Here is a 26,375-nt window from a genome sequence, read left to right on the forward strand (position 1 = left end):
GGGAGGAAATTTGGACTTGGGAGGCTGCTTGGAGGAGGGTTTTGGAGAAGAGCAGGCAGTTTGCTGCATTGTGCTGTAATTTTGCCGTGTTTTCCCTTTCCTCCTCTCACTTGTCTCTAGTGCGTGGCAAAGCCCTGCTAGTGTTTCGAATCTATTCCTTTCCATTTATACAGACTTTTTGAGGGGAATTATTCCATGTAACTGTCCTCTCTTCACTCACTATTGCTTTCCTGTAAAAACATGTGCCTTGCTTTAAATTCTCTCTCTATTTTTTTTTTCCAAATGAGACATCTTGTTTATTTTTTCCCCTGTCTTTTCTCCCCCCTTACTGCGGCTGCTTCTCCTGCTGGTGCTGCATTGCTGGTTGCCAGAGAAATGTTTTTCTTTCACTTTTATTGTAATTTATTGATTTTTTTTCCCCCTTATGGGCTCAGAACCTTTTGCTTCTACCAAGCGAGGCACTAGGCATTATCAGCCTTACCATATACAATTTATCCATGCATTACATTAATGAGGGCATGCTTGTGTCAAACGCGGTTGGTAAGACCATGAGAAAACCCGAACCACAAAGCAGAAACCAGTGCCATTGCCTGTCCGACCTCTCCCTCTCTTCCCACATGTGCCAACTGCTTTTCTCACTCCTCGGAGGGGCTCTGCAGCCCTGGCCTCACCTGCTGCCCTCTCTGGGTGCTCGGGGTGGAAATGGGTGGAAATTTGCTGGGTTTGCTCACAGCTTCCTCCCCCAGGGTTTTGGGAGGGGAAACTGTGTGCATTCACTCCGAGCAGCCTTTTTCCCAGAGTTTGCACCCTCTTCTCTGTTTCTGATGAGCCTTGTCCCCAGCTAACACTCATGGACCATCAGTTATTATTTTGGGGGAAACTCCATGGAACCAGAGGAATTTATTTCTTCCCCAGCCCTTCCTCAGCATGCCGTGGAGCTATGCCCTCCTTTCCCTCACCACTTCAGTTTCCACTCCTCTTTGCACAGGGCAATTCCCCCACACACAAAGGTCTCCATATGATGATCTGGGCGGGTACAATCTTCCCCCTTACAATCATTTCAGTCCTGATTATTACACGTAAAGTTATCTCACAGGTGCCATTGGCTCCAGAGTTGCATGAGCTGAGCTCTTACCCAATCGAGATTTTGGGGGACTGACTTCTGCTAGATCCATCCCCTAGTACCCATCTCTTCTGAACTGAGTTGAAGCTTTTGGAGGCTTCTGTTTGGCGTCCACAAGGTAACGGGTAACTCATCTCAGCCTGCTTTCTTCCCGGAGTTCATTGAAATGAGAAATGCAAAGCTTGGTCAAAGGTTCCAATGGAGGGGTCACCTTTCTGCCCAGGTTCCCCCTGCTGCCCGTCCCTGTCACCTCCGGTCTCCTGGCACAACGTCAGCAGTGGTGGGGTTGTGCTGTATCTGTTCGTGCTAATGTTTATGGCAAAACTCTTCCATGAGTAGGTTTTGACTTTTTAAGCTGAGAAAAATATTTGTGGAGCAGAGGGTGCTCCAGGCCTGGGTCTCCTCAGCAATCACAGTAACAATTATATGCATATGTTGTTTTTTTCTGGATTTTTTTTTTACACTGATTGCAGCAGGACTAAAGGAAAAAGCAAAATCAAAACGAAACAAAAGCCAATGTTCTAAGTTTCATCATTTCTGTTCCAGTTTTTTTCCCCTGCACAGACCTTCAGGGACAGAATTTACCAGTTCATCAAGCCACACATTAGTCTTCATGAGTAGAGGTTCAAGAAGCTGGGTCGAATCCTCCAAGTTTTTCTTACACCTCCGACCACATTTGGTCAATAAATTCATTATCTAGACAGCACACAGAACTAAAATTGGACCGGCAGCTGACAGCCCGGGGACTGAGCTGGGACTGCTGGAGCTGGCAGCATTTGCTAACGCAGCTAAAGACAGACACCCTCCTCTGACTCGGGAGAGCCTGGCACGTTTTGTGGGGTCAGGCAGAACAGGACCAACCCCAAATGCTTCCCAAAGGGTTTCCTTTGAAACGGCAAGATGCCTTGGGTTCAGGTGTCTGAAAGCTTGTGCAGCTCAGGCTGTGTTGTTTGCTTTTTCACAGTCAATAGGCAATCGTACATGACAACAAAATATTGGATCTTGCCTGCAGCGCTGCGTAGCCTTTTTCTTTAATGTGCTGGCACCGAGAAAGAAACTTCCCCAAGTTGTGCGAATCGCTGCTGGTCAAACGAGAGCCTCGCTGTAGCATGAAATGCGAAGTGGCACCTCGGGTACAGCTAATGGAGCCATCGCGGTCCTAAAAGTTACTTAGGGCACCTCAAAGGGATGAGCTCCTTCACGTTCAGCCTCCTGGGGATGTGTTTCGTTGCTTGTCCCTTCGGGCTCGCTGTTAATCGCTGGGCACTGGGGCTGCAGGCACGTACGAGCACGCTGGGAGGAAGCCCAGACAATGCATCATGTCAGGTGAGGGTAATGCTGAGCTCGTCCTGACCTTGAACACTGCAGATTTACACAGAGCAGGATCTCAGGGATCAGCTGGCATGGAAAGGGTTCAGCTCAGGCCAGGCACCGGAGCACTGCTGGAGCAGGATCGGTGCTGGTGAACCCCACGGCGCTTCTTGGTGCAGCAGAACCAGCCACCGCAGGGTGCATGGGGGATGATGGAGGGGTAAACCCAAACGCAGGCAGCCTCTGCCCCCAAACCTGGTGCCGAGCTCGGCCCCAAGCCTGCCTTGAGCAGCCAGTGCTGAGGATGGAGCCCAGGCACGGTCCCAAGGTGAGATCTAGGCTGGGCCAGCAGTGGTGGGCTTGGGTCGGCTTCTTCAGAGCCCACCTGTAGATCAATGAGAAGAATGTAACGGTGGAAATGAAGGTAGAAACATCACCATGCTTTCAGGGAAGTGAGCTAGGACCCCACCCCTGGAGCTAATTAAAACAGTGGAAGCTTTATTTTAGTAATAATCTAAATCTTAGCTACCATAGCAAATGTGTGCATATATATATATATATATTTTTTTTTTTTTTTTGGTGTGTGTGGCTTTGTTTTTAAGTTTTGTGAGCGAGCAGGGAGGAGAGGAGCGTGTGTGTTCCCCCATGGTGGAAGAAGCTGCTCTCAGCTTTTACCTTGACTGTGCAGATGAGGCAGATCCTACAGGAGCCAGCACAATCCTTCTGCTCATACTTGGGTACAGCCACCAGACACAGAGGTAGCTCAGAGCTCTGGCTTCTCAGCCTGGTCCAGGATGGGCAGATACTTTAAAAATAGTCATCAAAGTAACTTGAAAAAAATAAGTAGCTCATCTCTCTCGAGAAAGGGGTTGGCTCCCACTCCAGGTAGGTTGCTTCTAACCTCATCTGTGCTGCTACTTCTCCCCAGCTGAGCCAGAGATTTCCTTTCCCGTATTTCTAAATGGATTGAGGAACCTCCTGAGGCACGTGTGAGGTGAAGATGTGTAAGAAAAACCTCAATTTAGTATTCTAATAAGAATTAGGTATCCAGATCTCTCAAACAGCTTTGCAAATATCAGGCTTGAGGCATGAAGGGATCTTCTCCTTAGCTCAGGGGCTGCTCCAGCCTTCCCTGTTCCCAGCAAATTTTGGTTTTCGCCCTCCAAGGCTCTTCACTTTGTTTATGTCATGAAATATGGAGTTGTGGAAAAATTCACGGTCATTTAGAAAGCTGAAAAATACTGGCAGAAAGGCAAGTGTTGTGTGTCCTAATAGGGGAAAGAAAGAGACCTTTCTCTGCTGGCTTTTTTGGGGAAAAAAGTATGCTCAAAATACTGAGCACGGAAAGATGTGCACACGCAAACCCTCTAGCCTCTTCACATGTATTCACAAGGGGCTCAAATTAAACTCCAAATCATGCTACTGTGATCTGTACAGATTAGAAGCGGACTTAGATTGCAATTAAGTCAAGGGAAGTCAAGAGCTTAGATAGCAATTATCATTTTTTCCTATTTGGAAGAACCAATTGGAAAAAAAAAAAAAAAAAAAAAAAAGAAAGAAAAGAAAAGAAAATACATTATATCTGTGCATAAGCACTAATAAATTGTCATTAAACAGTTCCGTCCTTATTGTACAAAGGGAGATAAGTATGAAATATTTGTATTTAGCAACACAATTTATAAAAGCTGTGCTATCTTGGCTTGGTGCTGTTGCACAATCAAATGCAGTTAGGGATTTTGCAGCCATCCATTTTTTTAATCACTGGAGCACTTCATTTTTAGTAAATCCAACCCTAATTTTTGTTATCCCCTGCTGGGCTTTACTTGGGGGGAAAAAAAAAAAAAAAGAAAAAAAAAAAAAGTTTAATTTCATTGAGATCCCCTCAAAATCATCTCTGCTTAATGCCTTCCAGCCTTCTGCAGCCTGCCTGCCTGCTTTGCACGGAGCACACAGCAAGCAGTAATCAGCAGCTCTCCCCAAGTCTTGCAGTAAATGTCATCTTTGTGCCTTGAGATTTTCCTTGTGCTTCTGCGAAGGGTGTAGCAGGATGCAGCCCACATAGGAACAGAGATGCAGCAGCAAAATAGCATTCATTATCGGAGGGAAGTAGGTAAATGATAAGAGATGATTTAGAGATCCTGAATGTAAAATGTATGATCCAGGCATGCAGAAATGGACTGCTCCTAGACTATTAGGAGTTGAAGGTCACACCACATGTCATTGCAAAGGTAATTTTCTCTAGATTTTGAAATAGGATCTCAGATTTGACCTCCGCCCCCTGTGTCAAGAACATCTGGGCATCCTTAATACATCTATTCCTTTTCCTTTTTTCCTTTTTCTTTTGTTCCCGGTGCTGTAGGACTGAGTCTGGTTTCGAGGACAGAAAAAGACCTACTGATTTTCAGTATTTGCATTGCCATGGACTCGCCTTCAACCCTGGATCAGTCATTTCATGCCTTTTAGTCCTCCCTTGTCAGGAAGAGGGGCTTGGTATAGAAATGCCTTGATATTGCTTGTGTAGGTCTCAGTACTTAATTAATTAATGCTTGCAAGTTATTTTGTGATCCTCACGTGAAGTAAGTTGCTCACAGTGCATTCAAAAGTGCTTCCATTGGTTTAACAGGTTTGGGATTGAGAGTTGTTTCCCATAAATAAAACAACTTTTTATGTATCTGTAGGAATTGAAGTGCGATCCCACAGCGTACAGAATGGCATGAATAATTCTGAATGCTTTTATTGGATATTTTTCGCTGCCTTTGGAAATTGGAATTAAAATGTCCATCTCTCAACTTCTGCTCTGGTTGAGCTCAACAAGAAATTCGGTTGTTTAGTGCATCTGCAAGCCAGACCACCATTTGCTGAGGCCAAGCATCCAAAAGCATAGTTCTCTTTGAAACATTTGCCTGTTTTATTTTCCCTCATCTTTAGACTGGAAAAAAGAAAGTGAGGTATGTCTATACAGAATAAAGGGGAAAAGGAGAAATGTAAAGCAGAAAAGCAGCTGCCAGGCTGTTTCTGCGCAAGTTTTCTGGATACTATAAGGCACCCTCTCTGTGTGATTTACATCCCAATACCTGTTCCTGTGCAGAAGTCCAGCTCTTCAGAATACTTGGGTTCCTTATTTCCCAGGAAATCTTTATGAACAAGAGGCCAGGGTTGTTGTAAATTTTCCCAGAGCTCCAAATGTCTCTGTGTATGAAGCAGTACTAAAAATCTGTGGGCACAAGACGGTTGTTGGGCAGCGTTTGTCCCCCTCAAGTTCTCTCACCCCCTTCAGACCCCTTCCCAGGATGGGTGGACTTGATGTGTAATGGCATAAAATGGCTTTTAAGATTCTCCAGTGGCATCAGAAGATGATGAGCTTGTTTTTCTGTGCCCAACTTGCAAACAGGGGCTTTGCTTGCAGTGTGCATTTCACAGCATTTGCAGTGCTGCGGGGCAAAGAGGGTGACTGTCCCTAAACAGTGTTCTCCCTAAGGCAACAGCTCGTTTTGGGAGCAGGAAGCTCACTGCACTCTTGGTGTTTCAGGCTGAAAATAGTGCTTCATTTCTGCTTTCACATCAGCCTTCGTGGGTCCTACCTAAACGAGCACAAGCCTGGAGAAGCTTGGAAGCAGCGCGTGTGCTGCTCTGGGGATGCTCTTGCTGTTATCCCAGCTCCCATGGCCATCGCTCTCCTTCCAGCTCCTGGTTATCTCCTCTTCATGACTGGAGCTAATCAGCTGGATGGCCAGGATGTGTGTTGGAAGCGCAAAAGGGTTGAAATCCTTTTCCCTCCTTCAAGAAAGCCTTTCCTGGGTGCTTCTGCGTGCCCCAGGGCACAGCGTAGCGGGTTGTGCCTGGTACCCAGGGCACCACAGTGATTTACAGGCAGGGACTTGGGGCTCACGTCACACTCCTGGCTAAACCTCCTATCTAAGGTGAACTTAAAAACAAAGTCGTCTTGCAAATGGTTCCCCCAGCAGGTTGAGACACGCTGTTGAGGATAATGTTAACTCCCTGCAGTCTCAGAGAGACAGGGAGAAAGCAGCTTATTTCCATATCTTAATTAAAATTTCCATTAATCCCATCTGAGGCCTCCTAACTTCAAAAACTTGGACAAAAAAACCCAACACTTATTTCTGATAAATATTTTAGACTAATTGTTCTGAGGTAGCAGACATCTCTGGCTGGTGAATATCAACGAGCTGTGGGTCTCGCGTACGACTTAAAGCGAACCGCCAGGGTTTTGTTTGTTTGTCCTCTGCAAATTACCGAGCGCATTAAACGCCAGAGATAGGCAGCACATCGAGCAAACGCACCAGGCTGAGCTCGTGTATGATTGTTATGATTGCACAGAAATAAGGCTTTCTGTTTTGAGGCTGCTTTTGTGCCTTGCACGTGCCTCGCTGGGGGCTCACAGCCCTGGGGCCTCCTGGATGCTCTGGCTTGTCCTGCACAGGAGCTGCTGGGCAAAGGAGCTGATAAATCAGGACAAGATCTCTGAATGATGCTGTGCAATGTTGCTGTTGGCTATGACAGTGGGTGGTTGTGTAAAAAAAAAAAAAAACAGGTGAAAAGCAGGGACTTGAAAGCAAAACTGACCCAGTGCATTTCCCCAGGCTTTCATCTCCCAAACCACCAGCCTGAAGGTTGTGATTTTTGAAAGGGGGGGTGTGGGATTTGGGATGTGATTAAGGATGGAGAAGCTCAGGTTATGTAGTAGTGGAGCACCCAGGGTGGGACCTAGCATTGCCTGCCCCTTCTGCCCCATCCTAGGAGCCAAGGGTTCCTGTTTTCCTCATGTGCAAAGCGTCTGTGTGGATTGGAAAACCACTGCTTCCCTGGGCATTTGTTCAGGAACCCAGATGAGTTCAAGATTTTTCCCTCTGTGGAGGAAGTAAAGGTGCCTGCTCTTTTAACCCTAGACCACCAGCAATGCCTAAACACCCTCCCTTAATCCCACAGCAGAAGAGCACAGTCAGTGGCAGCTGCAGTCACCTGTCTGGTCACAGGAGGTGGCGGGGAAAAGCAGCAAGATTTAGAAAAAAAAAAAAAAAAAAGGATTTGGGTTTGCCATTTCAAATCCTGCCTCTGCCCCATTCCTAACCAACAGTGTTTTTAAAGTCTGGGTTGGGGAGCCTGGAGCAGCATTGTCCCGTGCTTTAACCAAATTAAAATATACTATTTTGAATAGTTTTTGTTTTGTTTTGTTTTGTTTTTTAATTGTTATACTGAGCACCCAAGCAAAGAATTGACAACAGGGCTTGGGGACCACTTCCAAACAGGACTCTGCTGCCCTTCAGCCACTTTCTCCTCACTGTCCAAAAGTGGGCTGCTGATTTGGGATAAGAAAATACCGATTTAGGTCCTGCAGAATGTGGATGTGTTTGGGAGTTGCACTAAAGTGGGCAGCAGGGGGTCAGCCAGAGTACAGGTCACCCAGGTCTTCTGATGGGGTGAGGCTGGGAATTTGTGTGCAGCCTCCCGTAGCGGGGACACAAAGGGGACGAGTTCCTCTCCAGCCCTGCACTCATGTAATGGGCAGCCAAGGAGATGAGCAGCCGTAATTAACCCATGGTGCCGAGCCCTCGTGCCCTGGAGGTAACATCCTCGAAATGAACTGAACATCGAGAGTGGCAAACAGTGAGGGACGGTGTGACAGATCCTCGGTGGCCGCAGATCTCCTCGGAGTGACAGAAAACGAGACGCAGATCACGGGGAAGGCAGGAGGCAGCGCTGGGGAGGGCGGGGAGGAAGGGGAGAAAACAACCGCTCCAAAAATGAACCTAAAATCTGCCTGGTTGCTAGGGAAGTGGGACTCCTGGTAGGTAATTTCCATCCGTACCTGTATTTATAACAGTATGAAGATACGCTTTATAATCTGTGTAATAAAGAACCTCATCAGCAACTTCTCAAAGAAACTTGTTATTACGGAGAATGACACTCTAATTGCCTCCAGACATTTAGCTTGTCTAGTGAGTGAAGTAACCTGATAAGCTATTGAGCTATTAAGTGATGTAGAATCAATTAATGTAGTTAGATAAGAAAGTAATACTCTACCTGGGTAAACTAAGTAATATGTGTCAAAGTAGTCACTATTCATTCCGGTCCAGAAACGCACGGTGGACCCAAATAATCCCCAGTAACTTTTTGACCAAAGAAAACTAGTTTTCAAAAGATTGTTTAGGAAAGGAATAAGGGCAAATACAGAATTCGTTATGATTTTCATTTTCTGAAGAATATTTTTCATGACAAACAGGTCCTGGGCACTAACTTCGTGAGTCTTGGACAAAGAGAGATGTGGGGAAAACACATCTTGAGTTGATGAGCGTGCATGGGCATGCCATAGGATGCAGATAGCTGGGTGTAACTGCTGGCATCACCTCTTGCACATGCAGCCTTGCACACACAGCAGCAAGCAGTGTGCACATCGCTGTTGATGTCCCAATATCCCTTCAGCTTCCCAGCAGAACAGGCTCGTACGGTGTGGTGACACTCTTAGCTGATGTGAGGACAAGGCACAGGTGGGGACAGGTCACGGTGCCGTGTGTAGGTACACACAAGAAATGTGTGAGGTCTGATTCCAGCCCGAGCTCATTTTGTCCCTGTCTGACCCAGCTTTGGGTGTGATTATCCACAGTGTGTTACAGCACGGGAAGGCGGGGTGGGTAAGTCATTCTCCCTGTCTGTCTCGCTGCTGCGGCAGGTTCCCTGCCCTGATTCTTTGTCTCTCTGGTTGGGGAGCACAGGGGGAGGTTAATGAATCTTAAACTGTCTGCAAGTGGCACCGTGTAGCTCCAAGCAAGCAACTTGTAGTCTGATGGGGGTCTTCCTGCAGGAGCTTGCTCGCACCCAGGCCTCCAGCCTGTGCAGTTCTGCACAGGATTGCACCCCACTGCAGTGCTAGGAGTGTACAGGGCAGGGTTTAGGACCGAGCCCAGGATCTTCCTAAACTTTCTCCCAGGATCATCTCCATCATGGAAAGAGTGTCGTTATGTGCCTGTGAGACTTCTTGCTCGGGTGAGGATCCCACGGTGCTGAGCCAGGGGTGGCACACACCTCCAGGTCCTGCTGGGGTGGTTGGCAGCATGGCAACCTGCTGTGCTTAGGTAGCAAACCTCCTTAAAGCACCTCAAAAAAATTCTCAGCATGGCTATTTGTGACTTTGGACACAGTCCTTCAGAAATTTGGGTCTAAAACTGCGGGGGAAATGCCAAATTTCTGCTGGAAGCTTTATGGTGTATAACATTACGGATGATCTTATCACAGAAGGATACTTGGGAAAAAGCTAAACGTTTACATCCCTAAATGACATCCCTAAAAGATAGCCCTAAAATGTCTTCCTTCCAGCCCATTACACGAGGTGTAACCAACTTGATATTCTCTCCGTTTAAAAAGATCTGCAAAGGACCACAGCAGCTCCCTCTGGACCACAGGACGGCAGTAAAAAAGACCCATCAGCTGTGTTAAATTCAGTAAATCCAAAATAACAGCAGTGCCTATTCCAGCGCGTCAGCTCTGGCATTCAGATGTGGTAGAGAGGCTGAAATTTTGTTTCTGATCTTCTTTAAGCAAGAACAACTTCCAGCCATCTGAACTGATTTGCTTAATGCGCTGCTCAGCATTCACAGCGTAAATTGAATTGTTAGCCTCTCTGTCTTTGCATTTGAATGTTTTGATTCCAATATTGCCAGCGGAGCCACCTTCCCTAACTGAATTGTTCTCCCCGGCAATGTTGATGCTTCACACTCCCACTCAATTGATGTCATTGTGGCTACCGACAAGAAGGTGCCTGTTAGAGCAACGGGGTTGAGACCGGATAAGAGGAGGGAATGACAAATCAGAAACATCTCATTTCTCCTTATTTCACAAAATCCTTTTCGCCGACCTCCCGTTACTCGCTCCCTGCATTTCTGACAGCACCGGGCTCGCAGTTGCCTTGCACGACTTCTGGGCTGCCTCTTGCTGAAGCCATACAGGGGTCAACCCCCTGGGCTCCAGCACCCCAAGGCTTTGGCTACAGCCCCCCAAGGGTCGGGGCGTGCTCTCCCCGGAGCTGCCCACACCAAGGTGCCTGATATCAGAGCTGAGGCTATTCAGGACTCATCTTGAACGTGTCTGTGCCTTTGCATACAGCAAGAAAACGTCCATCATGAACATTTCATCAGCCTCGTGATACTTGTGTGCCTGCACAGGCTTCGTGCATGGTGCTGGGAGAGATTGGGACAGACTGTCCCCAGTGCTGGAAGACAGCACCCTGTTGTGCCCGAGCTTCTCCCAGGTCATCTCTGGGCCCTTATGGTGCCACTGTAGCTCCAATATATATATAGATGTATTATTTTGCAGTAATTGGACCTGAAACAGCAGAGGAATGTGCAGCAACCTGGCAGCTGTGGACTTCAGAGAGCAAATAAAGGCCTGGGCTGCGGGGAGAGATGCGAGACCTCCCAGTGTTTTAGGGCATATTGGGATTTCAGTGAGCATCTCTGGTGCAGATGTTGGCTGTGCCTGGGCCTCTGTGAGCTGGATCTTGCTAAGAAACGAGCGTGGACACAGCAGAGACTGTGGGGACCAGAGCCTCGGGGTGCAGAAGGGGGCAGCCCAAGTGCCAGCACAGGCAGAGCCGCGGAGAGGCGAGAAGCAGCAGGAGGGACTTTGCGAGGTAAATCTAAGTGCTGTACAGACAGCATGGAAGACAGAGAAAAGAATTTCGGCTCTAACAGAAGCGAATTCACCACGAGATCTCAGCAAAGTTTCGGAGACCTGTTATTAGAGCCAGGGAAATGTGCAGCTCCTCTCCGGGACCCTTCGTGTGTGGCGGCTGTGAGCGCCACGGTGCGCAGCCCTCCCCGCAGTCTGATGTTTCCTCCACAGACAGTTGCCAGGGGAAATTTTGCTTACACCATAATTTTCCATTTGCTGCCAGCCTTCAGACAGATGAGTGCAAACTGTTCTTTCTGCAACTCAGGAGATAATTTTGCAGTCAGTGTGAACACTGTGAACCTTCTAATTTTTTTTTCTTTAATAACAGTTTGGCAAATCAAAGTGTCTGTTCAGTTAGTCAGTAAAAACACCTAGGAACCACGGAAAAAAATTCACAGGCATAGAGATGAACCCTGAGCTGGCTGTGGCTTGGATTAGATATCCTCAGAGATTAGGGGTATTGACCATTTTTTAATTTCACTGGTCTGCGTTGAAAAGGAAGTGCCAAAGATGACTATGGAGGGGAGAAATTAACACACACATGCTATTTTCTGAGTGCTCTTATTTACACAAATCCCTTTGTTACATTTTCCAACGTTATGTGAAGAGTGATCATCAAGATAAATTCAGTAATCTAGCTAAATGCTTTCTACCGGGAGGAGGTCAAATGGAGAGAAAAGAAAAAAAAAAATCAGGATAGAGAATATTTGTGCTTTCTAGGGTGGAAGATGGCGAGACACAATTTCCTTTTTAGCCTTTTAAATAATTTCCATCTTAACCCAACGAAGATGTTGGTGGGACAGCACGTAGGAGGATTTCACCAGTGAATGATTTTTAATTAGTTAAAAAAGAAAAATAGGGTAAATTTTGAGACATTCACCCAGCCTGGTGTATACTCACTAAATAACAGCAATAAACTCTCCCCCTCTACTCCTGCCTTGCACGTAGAGAAGTACGGGCAAGCCCAGGTTAGCAAAACCCCACTTCCTTTTGTTCTCTTTGTTCCCTTTGTTCACCACGCGGTAATGAAAAACGACAGCCATATTTATCGTAACGTTCCTCCAGGAATGCAGAGATAATTACCTGCCCATAGCACGGGAGAGGAAAAGGAGGGCGAGCCACGGCCCCGTCCAGCTTGGAACGGCGAGCTGGAGGAGCTGGGAGCAGAGGAGCTCTGCTGCCTGGCGAGGGTGGCTGGAGGGCTCAGGTTTTTGTGGCTCGCAAAATACCACTTCTGGAGAGCTCACGTGCCTCTGGTAAAGGGAGATCGTTTTGAATTCCTCTCCCATTCCTAAAGAAAAGGCGCCTGCATGCTCAGTTGAAGTAGGCTTTACTTTGTCGGTGATATCTCTGTTCTCACGTGGGCTCTGGCAGGGTCTGCCCAGACAGAGCTGACTTCAGCCCTGGCTGTTTTAGCAGCCATTCCCTCCCCATTACAGGAAACTCAGCCTTCATCCTGTGCGTTATGAAGAGGGGACCTGGTGTTTCTGAAAAGTACTGGATTTAATAGCCATTGCAACTGAAAATTGTTAATCCAAAACAACACAGGAACCTTGCTGGTGCTGTGAGAGTTCGTGAGCCCTGTTTGCTCCTCACCTTGCTCGTGTGAACGGTCCCAGAGAGCTCAACAGCAAGCTCCAGCCTGTGCAAGGAGAAGAGGGACGAGAGCCTGCATCAGTTCCCACCGTGCCAACATCCCCATAGCGGGACCCCGCTGCGAGGAGAGCTCCTGCTTTCCTCTGCTTTTTGGGGGAACCCCCTGGGTGAGCACAAACCCATTTCAAAGACCTAATGCAGAATACCAGGGGGCTCTGCAGCTCTTGCTCTTTTTTCATCCCAATAGGAGCAAGGACAATCTGTCCCAGCAAGGGCCTCTCACGTAACTAGGTGCCTCCCCACGGTTTTTTATGATTATTTTATAATACGCGTTTCTCTTTAATGGGAATTTAAAAACAAAACCTATTTAGGCTTTAATAAGAAAAATCTTTCCGTATCTTAATATTTTTGTCCTCTGCATTTATTTCCTCAAGTAGCTGGGATTTTTCAGGCTGATTATTTTTTAAGGTATTAAAAATATAATCCACATGATATATTAAAATATAATTAAAAGTGTTATCATATTTTCAGCAGCATGCTATGCCTAGGGAGATTTTACAAGTGCAAATAATGTTTCTGCCTCACCCACGCTGGAGAGGGGGAGCAACTGACCACTGGTAACCCTTTTGCTGATAGGAAAATGGAAACAAAACAAGAGGGAGAGGATTTTGATGCTTCCAGGTGTTTTGGTGACCTCCCAGCTATTTCCTTTCTGATCCAGAAAGTCTCCCAGCGGTGCAGCAAAAGGAGATAAGAATTAAGTTCATAACCTGGATTGCCACAGTCTTCAGACTGTGATGAAGATGCTGCGTGATGGGGATGCAGGTGCTGGAGCTGCTCGCAGGAGAGCCGTGCAGCTCGTCCAGGGCACAGCAGCTTCTGCTGGGGGCTTCTGGGGCTGGGAAAGGGGGGCGAGGCGGCCCTGCATGGCTTTGTGGGGCTGCGCATCCAGGGGAGTCCTTGTGGAGACCTCTCTGTGCTCACAAGGGCTCCCTCACCATGCTATGTGACCCAGCACTTGCCTTTCCCAAAGTGGGAATGACGAGTTCCTGGAGAAACCCTGATATTGCGGGCTGTGGTTGCGCCAGCTGTACATCTGGATGGCTTCACAGCAGGAACCAGCACTAGGAGCTGATCTCCCGGCTCTTTTTCCATGCTCCAGAGCCCAATGGTTTGCAGGGAACACAGCATAAGGCAGGCAGGATGGACATGAATTGAGGGCTTGAACCCCCAACCCCCTCTCCACCCCCTTGTACATCTCCTGGCTCTCCAGCAATGGCAAAGTGATTGAAAATAAATACAAGCAAAGCACCCAAGTGTTTTAGGAACCCGTTTCTCTTTATTCCTCCTTTCCTCTTGTTCTCTGTAGCCCCAGGAACTATTTATGATTCCACAGTTCATTTTTCAACAGGCCTTAAATAAGTGTTTAATGGGATTTATAAAAACACCTGAGCAGGTTAGGCAGGTTATAATTCCCACTGATTTCACTGACCTTTTTGTAGATGGGACACGGGATCTGTATCACACGGGCTTCCTTGAAAACATTATTCGGAGCATGACAGAAAATGCTGCTTGTGTTAGGTTGGTGGGTTTAGTCCTGGGAGGTGCCAGCAGTGGGACTGGTGCGCAGAAATATAAATAAACATTAGGGTGTCTTAGTGCCTGCCTGTGCGTCCGTGTGCATGGTCTTTATTGGCGACTGGAAACCTACTGCCCGCTCTTCGGTTTTCCATTTTAGCTGGCCTATTATCAGAGATTTCTGGAGTGTGAGTTTCATAAGTAGAGGTTATCATACATTGCAGGCCATCTCTCCTGCTGGGGAGCAAAATGAAGGTTTGATAATGAGATCGCCCAAAGGCAGATAAGAGCTCTAGCTTGCTGAACAGTCCCTCAAGGTTTCCTGTGATGGCAAGAAGGAGGGAATGCAATTTATTATCCTTCCCTCCTTGTACCTTCCCATTGTCTGAGAAGTCAAAGCAACGAACTATGCACGTTCAAAATAAATAAATTAATAATTAGAGTGGGCGAGCCAGCTTGCTGTTATTTTCCTCTGAAGAAGACGGTCTGTGATTTGCTCTAACGCCACGAACAAAGTCTCTGAACTCCAAATCCTGAAATCCCAGTTAAAGGACTGGCTCTCCCCCCTCCCCCCTTCTCCCCACCAGGATGGATATTCTAAAATTGAGTCAAGTGCTTTATCTTGATAGACGTGGGAGGATGGCTCTGTAACTGCTGCCGATAACCTCCCCGTCTCCAATACTGTTTGTTTCCCTTTCATGCTAAACACTACAAAGTGCATTGCAGTAAAGCGAAAGGTCAGGCTTAAGCCATAAAACATGGAAGATTCCGGGCTGAAGTTGCCACATCATTAAGTCACAGCATCTTCGTGCTTATGTCTCCTCGCACATATGGTATATAAAATCACCTAGTGTTTCACAACCCTCTTAAATAATTAGGCACCACAGGGTTTGCCGGGTGACCACCTGGATGAAGTCAGAGCAGTGGCATCTGCACCAGCCAGATGGGAGTCTGCTGCCATCAGGAAATGGACAGCCGACCGCCACTCGAGTGAACCAAAACCGCCGACTTCCAGATAAGAAAGGGAAAGGACAGGTCAGGAGAGAGCGATAAATGTGTCTTCTTTCAATTTTCAGGTTACCGAGTCCCTGCTGAAGCCGAAGGGGAGGGATGCTGTTCGCCCCAGCCTGAGAAGCAGCAGGGAAGAGGTAAGGTGAATCTGTACGTGATCAGCAAGCCGTGCACCTGGCAGTGATGTCCTGAGTGCTGGTTGAACAAAGGCTCGTATTTTTATTTGTTTTTGTTATTTGAAAGAAAAGAGCTGGGAGAGAGAGAATATTAGCAATTCACTGTGAGGCTCCATTAGATCAAATCAGCGCAGATGATAGTCACTTATTTCCTCCATTTCATAATGATTTACTCTATAAATTAACGTCCGCCTATTGAAACACCCTCAGTGATGCAGTTCTGGGTGCCATGGCGATGTGGGATGGGAAGGAGGCCTGAACCCCCTGTTGGGTGGTGCTCAGTGCTGTCCATGTGCTGCGTGTGCAACGATGCTACAGGGATGGGGGGCCACGTGAAAATGTAGACAGGTATTATGCAAACATCTACCAGCTTGAATATCAACCTGTCACTGGCATAACTCGGTGTAATGGCCTCACCAAAGTCATCACACATCACGGCATGTTAAACATCCATCACACGTGGAGGTTCGGAGAAGCCAGGAGGAAGCTGGAAGAAGCTCCCAACACCCAGAGCTGGAAGATGCTCACACGTAAGATTTTCACTCCCTAGCAGAGGGTTCCTTTTTCTCACTCCTTTCACTCCAAAAAAAAAAAGATGATTCTGAAATAAATTGCTCACAGCTTTTACAGGAAAAGAAAGAAAATCCTCTTGAGCTTCTATGGGGAAAGCTAACTGCAGCAGTAAAACCAAACTAAAATCTCTCCCATAAACATCCACACAGACACAAATACTGCTGGTGGGGGAGAAGCCATAGCCTGCCTATGCTACACCGTGGTGATGGGATGTGATCCCTTCTCTGTACATTTAGAGGTCACTTGTCATGATTTTGTGGTACAAAAGTGGAGGGGGATGTAGCCCATAACTCAGATCTGTCCTTCCTCCATCAGAAACTTATCCCAGGTAATAATAACCTGGATTCTCCTGTCCCCACTTTTGCAGGGGGTCATTCCTCTTTGTGAGCAGCAAGGTCCCATTCAGGACAGGGTGAGATACCTGTGGGACAGGTGACTGAGGTTAAGATCTTCCCCTGCTCTGCATTTTTTGGTACTTTCAGAGGGCGATGGCTCAGCCATCTCAGGCTGAGTGTCTGACATGGGCAGGTGGGGATATTTCATTGTTCACTGCAGACTTGGCTATTTTGCTAGCATAATGTACGTTTTGCAGCCAGACCAATGGATTGGAAAAGGACTCTGTTTAAGGGTTAAGCAGTTGGTGCTCCATAACAGGTACAGGAGGTGACACAAATCTGAAGTAATCCAGAGCGATTGGCTTGGTCTCCAGTCAGCTCGGTGCTGTAGCCAGGGATAAATGCAAGTGCACAGATTTCTAAAGGGAGTTTACCCACTGCTTGCTGCTCAGCCTGAGCACTCAGCAGTGCATTTACTCACTTTTTTGTGTACTAAAGCAGTACTGATACAGCTCACAGCATCCTCAAGCTGTTGTATAGAGGGTCAGGAAAGAGGCTTAATAGACTGAAGGTGCCTGAATGCAGCGTTACAGTAAGTAACCGACTCTTTAAAAGGAGAGACTGGTAAAAGAAAAAGCCCAGGGAACAAACACTGGATCTGTTGTGCTGTTACCATTTAACCTGCATTCACTGCCAATTGAAATGCACTTTACATTACTTCAGTCAGATACTTCAAGGGAAATCCTGGAGATGGGAGCACTTAAGCAAGAGCACTTCTGGTGGTAATGTGTGTATTTGAAAGCCTGGCAATTGGGAAGGTTGTGAATGCAGCAGCGTATCCAAATATAGCTGTAGCTTGTTATATGTAAACGGCAAGACTCATTCTGATATTCCTGCTCCTATCCTGCCCTTCTTCCCTGCAAAATGGTGTGATTCCTCCATCTGTCAGCATCTCCAGTATGTGTCTTTGCATGTAACAATGTTCGCCTGTGCACATTATCCCACTTGGCAGCTCAGTGAGAATGGCAGGTGTAGTATCAGGTTATAAAAAGCCCAGAGGAGACGTTAGGGAAAGGGTCTTTGAGGAAAGCGTTGCTGCTTCTGCAGAACTGCCTGTGCCACACAGGCCCACGGAGGAAGCCAGAAGTGTCAGATAAAGCCATGTGTGCTGCCGAGGGCAGGCGGAGGGTGTGCAAGGCTGGTGTCTGCTTCGGCTTTGTCAGGTCATGCATCATCAAGAGAATCAGCGGGTAAAGGTGTAAAGCTAGAGCAGCTGCAGCCCTCGCATGGGAGCTATCAGTTTGTGCAGAGATGGGAGCATGAGGCTGGGCAAAGGTGCGAGAGAACACCAGTGAGGGGCAAAGAATGCAGGTGAGACCCCACAGGTACTTAAATGTTGTTTAGGGTCAATCTGCTGAAGCTCACCGTGTCATATAATAGACACAGGACCAAGCGGGACATACAGGGTGCACCATATGGCAAGGGCAGTGTGGAAGGATGGGACAGCATGTGGCAAATCCCAGTGACATGAGGAAAAACGTAGCACCCACACTTTCCTGGTTAACTTTCTCAGACAAATGATGCTGCTGACTTGGCTTCGGTGTTTGGGTACAATTTAGTCTCTGACTTCATCATCACAGGGGCCAAAAGTTTAAAAGAAAGATTCCTTCTGGTTCTTGGCAAGAAACTTCTCTTTATGGGTGGGTTCATAAAAAGAAACTGAGAATATCTGGCTGGAGAATAAGTGAGCATGACGTCTTGGAGCCAGGAAGAGGAACCACAGCCATTCTTCCCTAGACACAAACGGGAAGACTGTGAGAACACACTGACCTTTATTCAGCGCAATTAAATGCCGTACAAACAAATCGCTAATTCTGTTTAGCAGCATTGCTGCTTTTATCTCCCTGTGGCATTAACCAGGTAAAATTCCCCTTTGCTGATCTGACCATGTGTTGACACATTTAGGACTGCAGCATGAGAAGGAAATGTCCTGTTTGCTCTTTTCCTGAATGTCTCCTTCTTGGTTTAAATGCTCACGTAGGATCTGGAAAGGCAGCCACAGGGCAGGCACTGCTCCCTTTACAAAATGCAGGAAGTGGGGAAAATTGGAGGACAGGCTGAGCATTTCTGGGTCTGAGCACCCCAATATCTGGGACGGTATCTGCTACACAGGTGGAAAATCAGAGCAGTGACTGCCCCAACAGCACACACCATGAACCTCCTCCAGATAAAAGACATGTTCAGGGAGTAGCATCTCTTCAAATGAGATGGTTTTTCTAAGAGCCTGCCCCAACCTGTATTGCACACTGATGTCCAGGCTGGAGCACACTCAGCCCCTGGTAATGGCACAGCTCCAAACTACTCAGGTGATTCTCTCGAGATCTGAGCTGCTCAAAATAAAATAAATAAATAAATAATAAATTTCTACAGAGCATGTGCAAATAGTAATTCCTCTAATGTGTATAGCATGGCCAAATTTGAACAGATTTTCACAGGAACTTCAAAAGGCAAAAGGCATTTTCCCAGCATAAAATTCTTCCTCATCCCCCTGTAATATTCAGAAATGTAACAGAGCAGATTGCTATTAATTTTTTAATATGGGAAAAACTGCTTGGTTGTTTTTTTTACTCCTCAGAAATCTCTAATCTGTGTTAATTGATTTTTTTTTTTCAGCATTCACCCTCATGAAATTTCAGGCCAAATCATAAAATCCCAACAAAATAGGCATGGCAGCAGCCCTGTATTACAGGCAGTTGTATCTGAAGACCCAGATCACTTGATACCCATTTCTACCTTTACCACAGGGATCCTACATGAAGTGCTTGCATTTCTGGGGTAATTAATAGGTGTGAGCTGCTCATTTTGGGGTACCAGGGACACTTTGGAGTATCAGCTGGTCTTAGTGGGGTGCTGAGTTCCCCCAGCCGCCCAGGCAGTGTGACAGAGCAAGCACCCTGGGATGTAAAATACCCAGTTCTGCATCATCAAAAATTGCGTACAACAAATTAGTGTGTTTTGGTGAACTTTCTGCTTGTGACTCAGCACTTTCATCTGTAAAATGGCAATAATGTCACCCTTCTCCTAAATTAATGCTAAACTGATGAATGCCATAGGCAAGGCTGAGAAGAAATTAGTCATTGCCCCCAGAGCAGAGTTTGAGTAGTTTGCTGGAAATAAAATATTGAATAGGTGCTCTTTAGAGCTGCTCTGTACTTTGTGTAGATGGAAATTTTGGAAAATAAATGGCAAAGCATAAAGATCATATGATCATGGATATGCCCAAAGGAATCAAGTTGAGATCATTCAGGTAAGTGTAATTTGACATTTCCAGCCTATGTATTACACAAAGATTGTGCATATACCATCTTTATGCTTCATGGTCCCCCTGAATTCCACATTTTAGCACCATAAACTCAGCAAGAACAGCCTCTGGTGGAACCGTACTGCTCCTGGGCCTTCCTTGTTCAGGACTTCCCTCCTCCTTAGACCAAGCTGCTGGCTGGAGCCTGCACTTGGGAGAGTTTTGTAATAAAAATCATGAAAGGGACACCCTTGACTTTCAGATGTTATGATAAGCACTAGGCACATTCAGCAGGTTTATAATTTTTCCCCTCCTTCCATAATCTCAGCTTCAAAGACTCGGCTTATCCTTATCTCGGCGTAGAGGCCTGCATTAAGCCTGGTGTGCTCCCAGAGCCCAGCCAGCCACGAGTTCCTCCTTCAAGCTGCCCCCAAGGGCCATGGTTTGCGTGCGGCCAATGTAGGAGATGTCAGAGGTGCTCGCTGCACTTCCAGAAACCATTTTTTTTCTTTTTTTCCTCTGCATTTCTGCACTGCTCTGCACCACACTGGTGCTGGACATGCGCTCCCTGTCAGACGGCGATGGGAAGGCCTCAATGTTCAGTGCTCGTTCAGTGCTCAGCAACTTCCCACTGCCTGCCATGAACATAACAGTTGTTATCAGTGCTAATTAATCTACGGAGGTATTAATTGCCAGAGGAAATGCTTGCTGGAATGGCATTCCTGATCCAGCACAGCCAGCCAGCCCCACCTGGCTGATAAAGGTGAAAACTATCATGAAAATTATCATAGGGTTATGATTCAAGTTCATGTTTTAAAGTTGAACTTATGATGTAAAAATGCTGGCCCAGTGACCAAGGAGAACTCAGGAAACAATAGGTATTTTTGGTAACTGCAACGTATTGGGAAAAGACATGCAATTTCCCTAGTAGAAGCTTGTTCCTGCTGCACAAGCGAAGTAGCTTTGTTACCATTTTATTTATAATTTCACCAGATACAACCTATTAATTATTTGTAGCATGTTCAAGAGTAAACACGCACTCCAGGGGGAAGTGAATGCTGTTTAAAGTTCAGCTCTTTCTGGCTCCCTTCCCCTATACACAAACGTCCTCCCCGCTTCTCCTGCTGCCTGGGAGCCCAGCAAGGCCATGGTGCAAACAGGAGTCTGCCTTCATTTGCTCTTTTATCAGCAGCTCAAAGGTAAAAATATTTTTCCTGTTTGTAGTCTGATGTTCCATGCTTAAAACAAGAAAAGCAGGAGTATGTTGCTACCTTGGCGGCATCCTCTCCATGCAGGTCTCTCAAATACGCTAGGAATCAGATGGGCAAATCTGTGGGCAGGATTCCTCCTAATTCACGTCCCCAAAGCTGCAAAACTTTGGAATTAATCTTATTTTTAATTTCGTAAAATAAAATTAATACTTCAAGTAGGAAACATTTGAGGACAAGTTTCAGCTCGGAGCACTTTATTATGGCTGAGTTTTAATCCTCGGTGCATAAGAAGGATTAGGCTGAGAACACTGACATCACCTTAAATATAGCAGCACGGACATGCTGCTGTAATAAATCTTTTCAGCCTATAATTTCAATTCGGGAAAAATGCTGGTTGAAAATATCTTTTCTCCTAGTAACCTTCCCCTGGCTTGGATGTGCCCACGCTGCTGGACACCATCTGCCCCTGCCTTGATAGTCATCAGCGTGCCGAGGCGCTCACCCCAACACAGCATGCCTTGCCAACACCTTCTGCTGGTCCAAAAAGAGTGGCAAAGTCGTGGTTTTACCTGTTGCAGTCGCCATATAGAGATAGTGGATGAGGAAGTGTCTGATTAAGCTGTCACAAAACGTAAAACTGACCCACAAAACCTAGGTTTGAGCTAGGAAAATTCCCCCCTTGCACTTTTTGGAGAGGCATCGTGAGGGTGAAGTCTCAGTGCGCTGCTCCAGGCAGTGCGCAGCAGGAGGATGGGGCACCGGCCAAGTAGCCAGGAAGGGCAGATTTGATTTATAAATGAAGCATCAGCAGATGTCTTAAAAGGTCCCCGGAGGGTTTGCAATACTCTGGAAGAGCTGAGAGTAATAAAATGGAATAAAATCGATTGCAGAGGCAAGTTCCTATCCTGCCTGCCACACCTAGAGGAGAATGTGTGCGGCTGCTTGTGGGCAGAAGCAGCTGCAGCCAGAGTCTGGGTGCCCTCCTCCCCAAAAAGCAGCACGCTAGGACTGATCCAGCCCCAGCTGATGTCTGATGACCTTCACAGGGAGGGCACCTGCTTCTCCGGATATCAGAAACCTCCTTCCTGGCATTCCAGTATCACTCGGCACTGCTGTGATTGCACAGGGAGGTTAATTGTAGCTCTTTTGTCTCGGAGATACCGTGGGACTGCAGAAATGCTCAGAGGCTCGCACAGTGACTAGAGGGAAGATAATATCCAGGTTCCTTGCAGAAATGTCAGGTGTTGAGAAATCAGTCTATGAGTAAAACAATTCCATGTTTGCGGGATATTTGATGGTTATTTTTTATGAATCAGCATAATAGTTGTCATAAATGGAGTGCTACAGAGCCATCTCCTACGGGCCCTAGATAGCACCAGTTCTGGCCTGCAAGTGACGTGCCAGAAGCATCGTCTCTAGCAAGAGATGTGAAATGTTAAAGCACCCATTTCGCTAGCAAAAAAAAAATAAAAAAATCCCAGCTCTGATATCAGCCATCTTTTACCGCATATGGAGTATTATCACCAAGCGTGGCTGGGAGCACCTGAAGGTTCGAGGCTGCCCTGATAACACACCTAGCATCCAAGATATGTGCAAGACAAACATGTGTAACGGCACCGCTGATCGCCGCTTTGGCAGCCAGTGTTAATGGTACGGCTTCGTGGAAAAGCGCAATTCACAGCATTTGTGGGTGAACATATGCAAATCAGCATATAAATCAGGCTGATGAAGCTGCAGCAGCCACCACAAACCCAAAATAAGTGTCTCTTTCTCCCTTTAGGCTAACACTCACGCTAGCTGCAGTAACAGCTGCACGAGCCTGATGGGACCCAAGAAGGCCATTAGAGCGCGGCGCTGTGGTTTCCAGCACAGTGGACTGAATGCAAAACCCTCCTTGCAAATTTGTGGTCTTGCTAATTTTTTTTTATTTTTTTTTTAGTGGTGGTGGTTTGATCAGCATTGTGCTGTTGCATATGTTTTCCCAAAAGGGTCCGTACTGGGCTGTTACCTACACGGAGGGGAAAATATGACTTTTTGTCTTGTGATTCCTAGCTTGAAATTAACACTGCAGCCATTTTAAACAGACTCCGTTTCGAGCTGGTAAAACCTTTGGCTCAGCCTGATCGGTCTCCTCGAAGGCTGTCAAGCTGAAAGGAATTACAACGCAGAGAAAATTATTTAGAAAAGAAATTGCTACTTTGCAATTTAACTTTGCTACAGGGATAAAGTTTTAAGAAAAGATTAGCAGCTTGGGTGTCTTTTGTCTTGGGAGCCTGAGGTCCGACTCATTAGAGAGAAACGATTTCCTGAACATATTGAACACCCACCTTTGGAAATCTGCTCTCTGCAGGTAGCTCAAAATGGGCCCTAAACTCCCCAGTCTCTTTAAAAGGCTCAGCTTAGCCTTTGAGATAGATAGATAGACAAAATAAATAGATAACTAACTAAAAAAATAAATAAAAGACTAAACCACATGTAAGAGAATAATTGTGATGCTCCACATGCAGAAAGGTAAAAAGATGCTTGAACAAAGGGAAGTCACTGGTGTAAAAGCAGTGACGATGCTGATGTTAGAAGGAGATAAAATGGAGATAAATATTATTGTGGGATAATAACAGAAGGCACTGGGTTTTGGTAAAACAAGGGGTGAAGGTGGCTGATGTTCATCAGCTATGTAGACAGAGACGAGGTCTCTGTGATGTTGGGATGTGTTGCTACTGGTGCTGAAATCACACAAGTTTGGTGATCTCTGGTTGTGCTCTAAATCCACTTGGCTTCCTTGTGAGACGATCACTTTGATGCAGTTGGGATTCTGCTGCTTTAAGAAGGGCAAGTTAAAGAATGTAAAGTCTTAGGTGGGCATTTCATCTTTTAATGTAAATTTAACTAAATAAATAGTCAGGAATAAAAACAGGGACTTGGTGCCACTTCAAGAGCTGAATAAAATGCTGAACCTAACTAAAACCCACCAATGGTGAAAAATAAGCTAGGATTAAAAAATTAATCCCATTATTGTGCTCTAAAACATTATTAATAGGTGTAGGGGTTTTGGCAAATCCAGTTATTTTAATACTATCTTTTCTCCTAAATATTTCATAGCCAGTTTTTATTTCTTTTATTCAATAGTCATTTTAGAAGACAGATAAACTCCCTATTAGCGGGGTTCAGTGGCAGGTGACCTGCCAGGTCTGGTGATGGAGATTTAAAAAAGCATCCGTGAGAATTAGCAGCCACGGAGAAGGAGCGGAGAGCGCCTTCAGGCTGGGCACTGCTGCACCATCCCATGTCTGCCGTCCCCAGCACACGGCTCTGCATTACGGCATGATAACATGGCATTTGGAGGATGATAATATCATGCTGATCAATTCATAACCACAGAAGGCCGGATTCTGTAATCCCCATGCGCGCGGAATAATCACCGCACTTTGCAAGTAGTCCCATTCATTCCAGCGGGACTCTCTTGTAATCAATATATTTGTTTCCAAATTATAGTGTTATTGGTCCAACTTGATCTTTATTCCCGTTAACCAGTAACATGTGCAGAAGGCCTGGAAACGATGCCACGGCGAGGGCTGCTCTCGTCCCAGTCCTATTGTTCAAAGGCTCCAGCCCTCGGCGGCATTGTTCAAGCTGCCAGTTCTCTCCGAGCGCTCCCAGCAGATGTTGGGGGGAGGGAGCAATTTATTTATTTTTTTAAGAAGTTTGCCTCTTTAAGGACCAGCCCAGATGAGAGATTAATTCTGTTTGCTCTCCCCTGCACTGTGTTTTGTCTATTTAAGTTGGAAAATATTTAGAGAGGAAAATGTGTTTTCTTGCTGTTCGAAATAATAATAATTTGCCAGTGGAAATTTATTGCTGACTTCAAAGGGAGCCCTAAATTTGCTGATAGTAAATTAAGGGCAATCCTGCTTTCACTACAGTCAGCGCTGCTATTCTTGTGGGGTTTCATGGGCGCTGATTTGAATGCAGAGCTGTCCGTAATGTGACATTTCCATTCTGCGAGCATCCCCTGAAGTTCAGGATTTGTTTTGTCAGCAGTGGAACAAAAATAAAAGAATTTGTGGCCAGTTTTTGAAGACATACATTTGTATCAAAATACTAGCATTCAACTCAAAACCTAGCTAATGTAAGAATGTTTCTCAGATTTGGGACTGTTCAGTCCCCTAAATAACTAGCAGAGTGCCTTAGGCCGTAACCTGGTCCTGGGATAGTGGTCTCCCTCTCATGAAAGGTTCAAGCTCCTTCTCAAGAACAGTTCTGCCCTCAGATCTCCTGTTTGATGATCTGCTGGACTCCAAATCCAGTGATGGAGTGCAACACTTCTCTCCTTTCCATTCTCTCATGTGTACCTCAGAAATAAACTGGGACCTCCAAAAAAGCTGGTTGATGTGGATTTGTCTCCGTGGAGCATTTTTACTGTAATGATCCATCCTTTTTTGGTGATGTTTCATGAAGATGATGATGTCCCAAGCATTTCAGCTTCAGTGAAGGTGAAGGTGTGGAGCACCTCAAGGAATGAAGCCTACAGGGTCGCCACAGGGACCTCATCTCCTGCACCTGGAGCTTCACATCCCATCCAAAGGGAACTTCTTGGCTTAGCTCCCTCCCTAGCACTAACCTTATAGCTGAGCATTTAACCAGGAAGAAAACAAAAAAAATTAATCCGTGCCATGTCTTGATTAGGGATTAGAAATGTTAACCGGCCAGTGCCTTTTTCTGCAGGGGTATGCAGCCCTATACCTTTAATTAGAGTAGCCTGTGGTACTTGCCATAAAGCTGATAAGTAATAAATAGCTGCCTTTGTCACATGCAAGTTCAGCATTGTGAAACGGCACACGGACGGCTTTAAAAAGCCTTTGATTAAACCCAGCACTACAGTAAATCTACAAACACAGAGGAAAGAAAAGAAGCTATTTAGTCTGTGCCAGTTCCCGGCATTAAGTATGCAAATTTCTCGGTGTCTTCAGCTCCCAAGAACAGCAGGCGCTGAATGCAGCAGCAGCAGCAAGCGGCACGACATCATTCATTTCAATCATTAAAACAAAAGCGGGATAAATCGCTACCTAATTTGTAAAATATGCTTATCATATAGGCTCTTTGGTCTTTAAGAAAAGCACCAGCTGAATGAGAATCACTGAATTATTCTGGAGAAAAAAAAAATGCTTGAATCAATTCAGGTTTTCCCCCTTCTCCCATTGATTGTTCTTTTCTTTTTCCTTGCCTTGCCTCCCTTTCCCTTTCCCTTTCCCTTTCCCTTTCCCTTTCCCTTTCCCTTTCCCTTTCCCTTTCCCTTTCCCTTTCCCTTTCCCTTTCCCTTTCCCTTTCCCTTTCCCTTTCCCTTTCCCTTTCCCTTTCCCTTTCCCTTTCCCTTTCCCTTTCCCTTTTCCTATTTCCCATTCCCTTTCCCTTTCCATTTTTGCTCTAACCAACCTGTAGCCTTCCCTCAAGCTCCCCAAACCACTGGCCACCACTGGC

At 46.1% G+C, this 26,375-nt stretch overlaps 1 long non-coding RNA gene across 1 annotated transcript in view; it reads left to right on the plus strand.

The window, feature by feature from the left end:
• Positions 1 to 26,375, plus strand: part of LOC311445786 — a 133,884-nt gene that overhangs the window by 63,849 nt on the left and 43,660 nt on the right. Inside the window, exon 3 of the long non-coding RNA XR_014698626.1 lies at positions 15,370 to 15,441. This is a non-coding gene — a long non-coding RNA (uncharacterized lncRNA). The remainder of the gene's footprint in view (positions 1 to 15,369; positions 15,442 to 26,375) is intronic.

The sequence above is a fragment of the Aythya ferina genome, assembly GCF_964211825.1.
Source record: "Aythya ferina genome assembly, chromosome: 16".
NCBI lineage: Eukaryota > Metazoa > Chordata > Aves > Anseriformes > Anatidae > Aythya > Aythya ferina.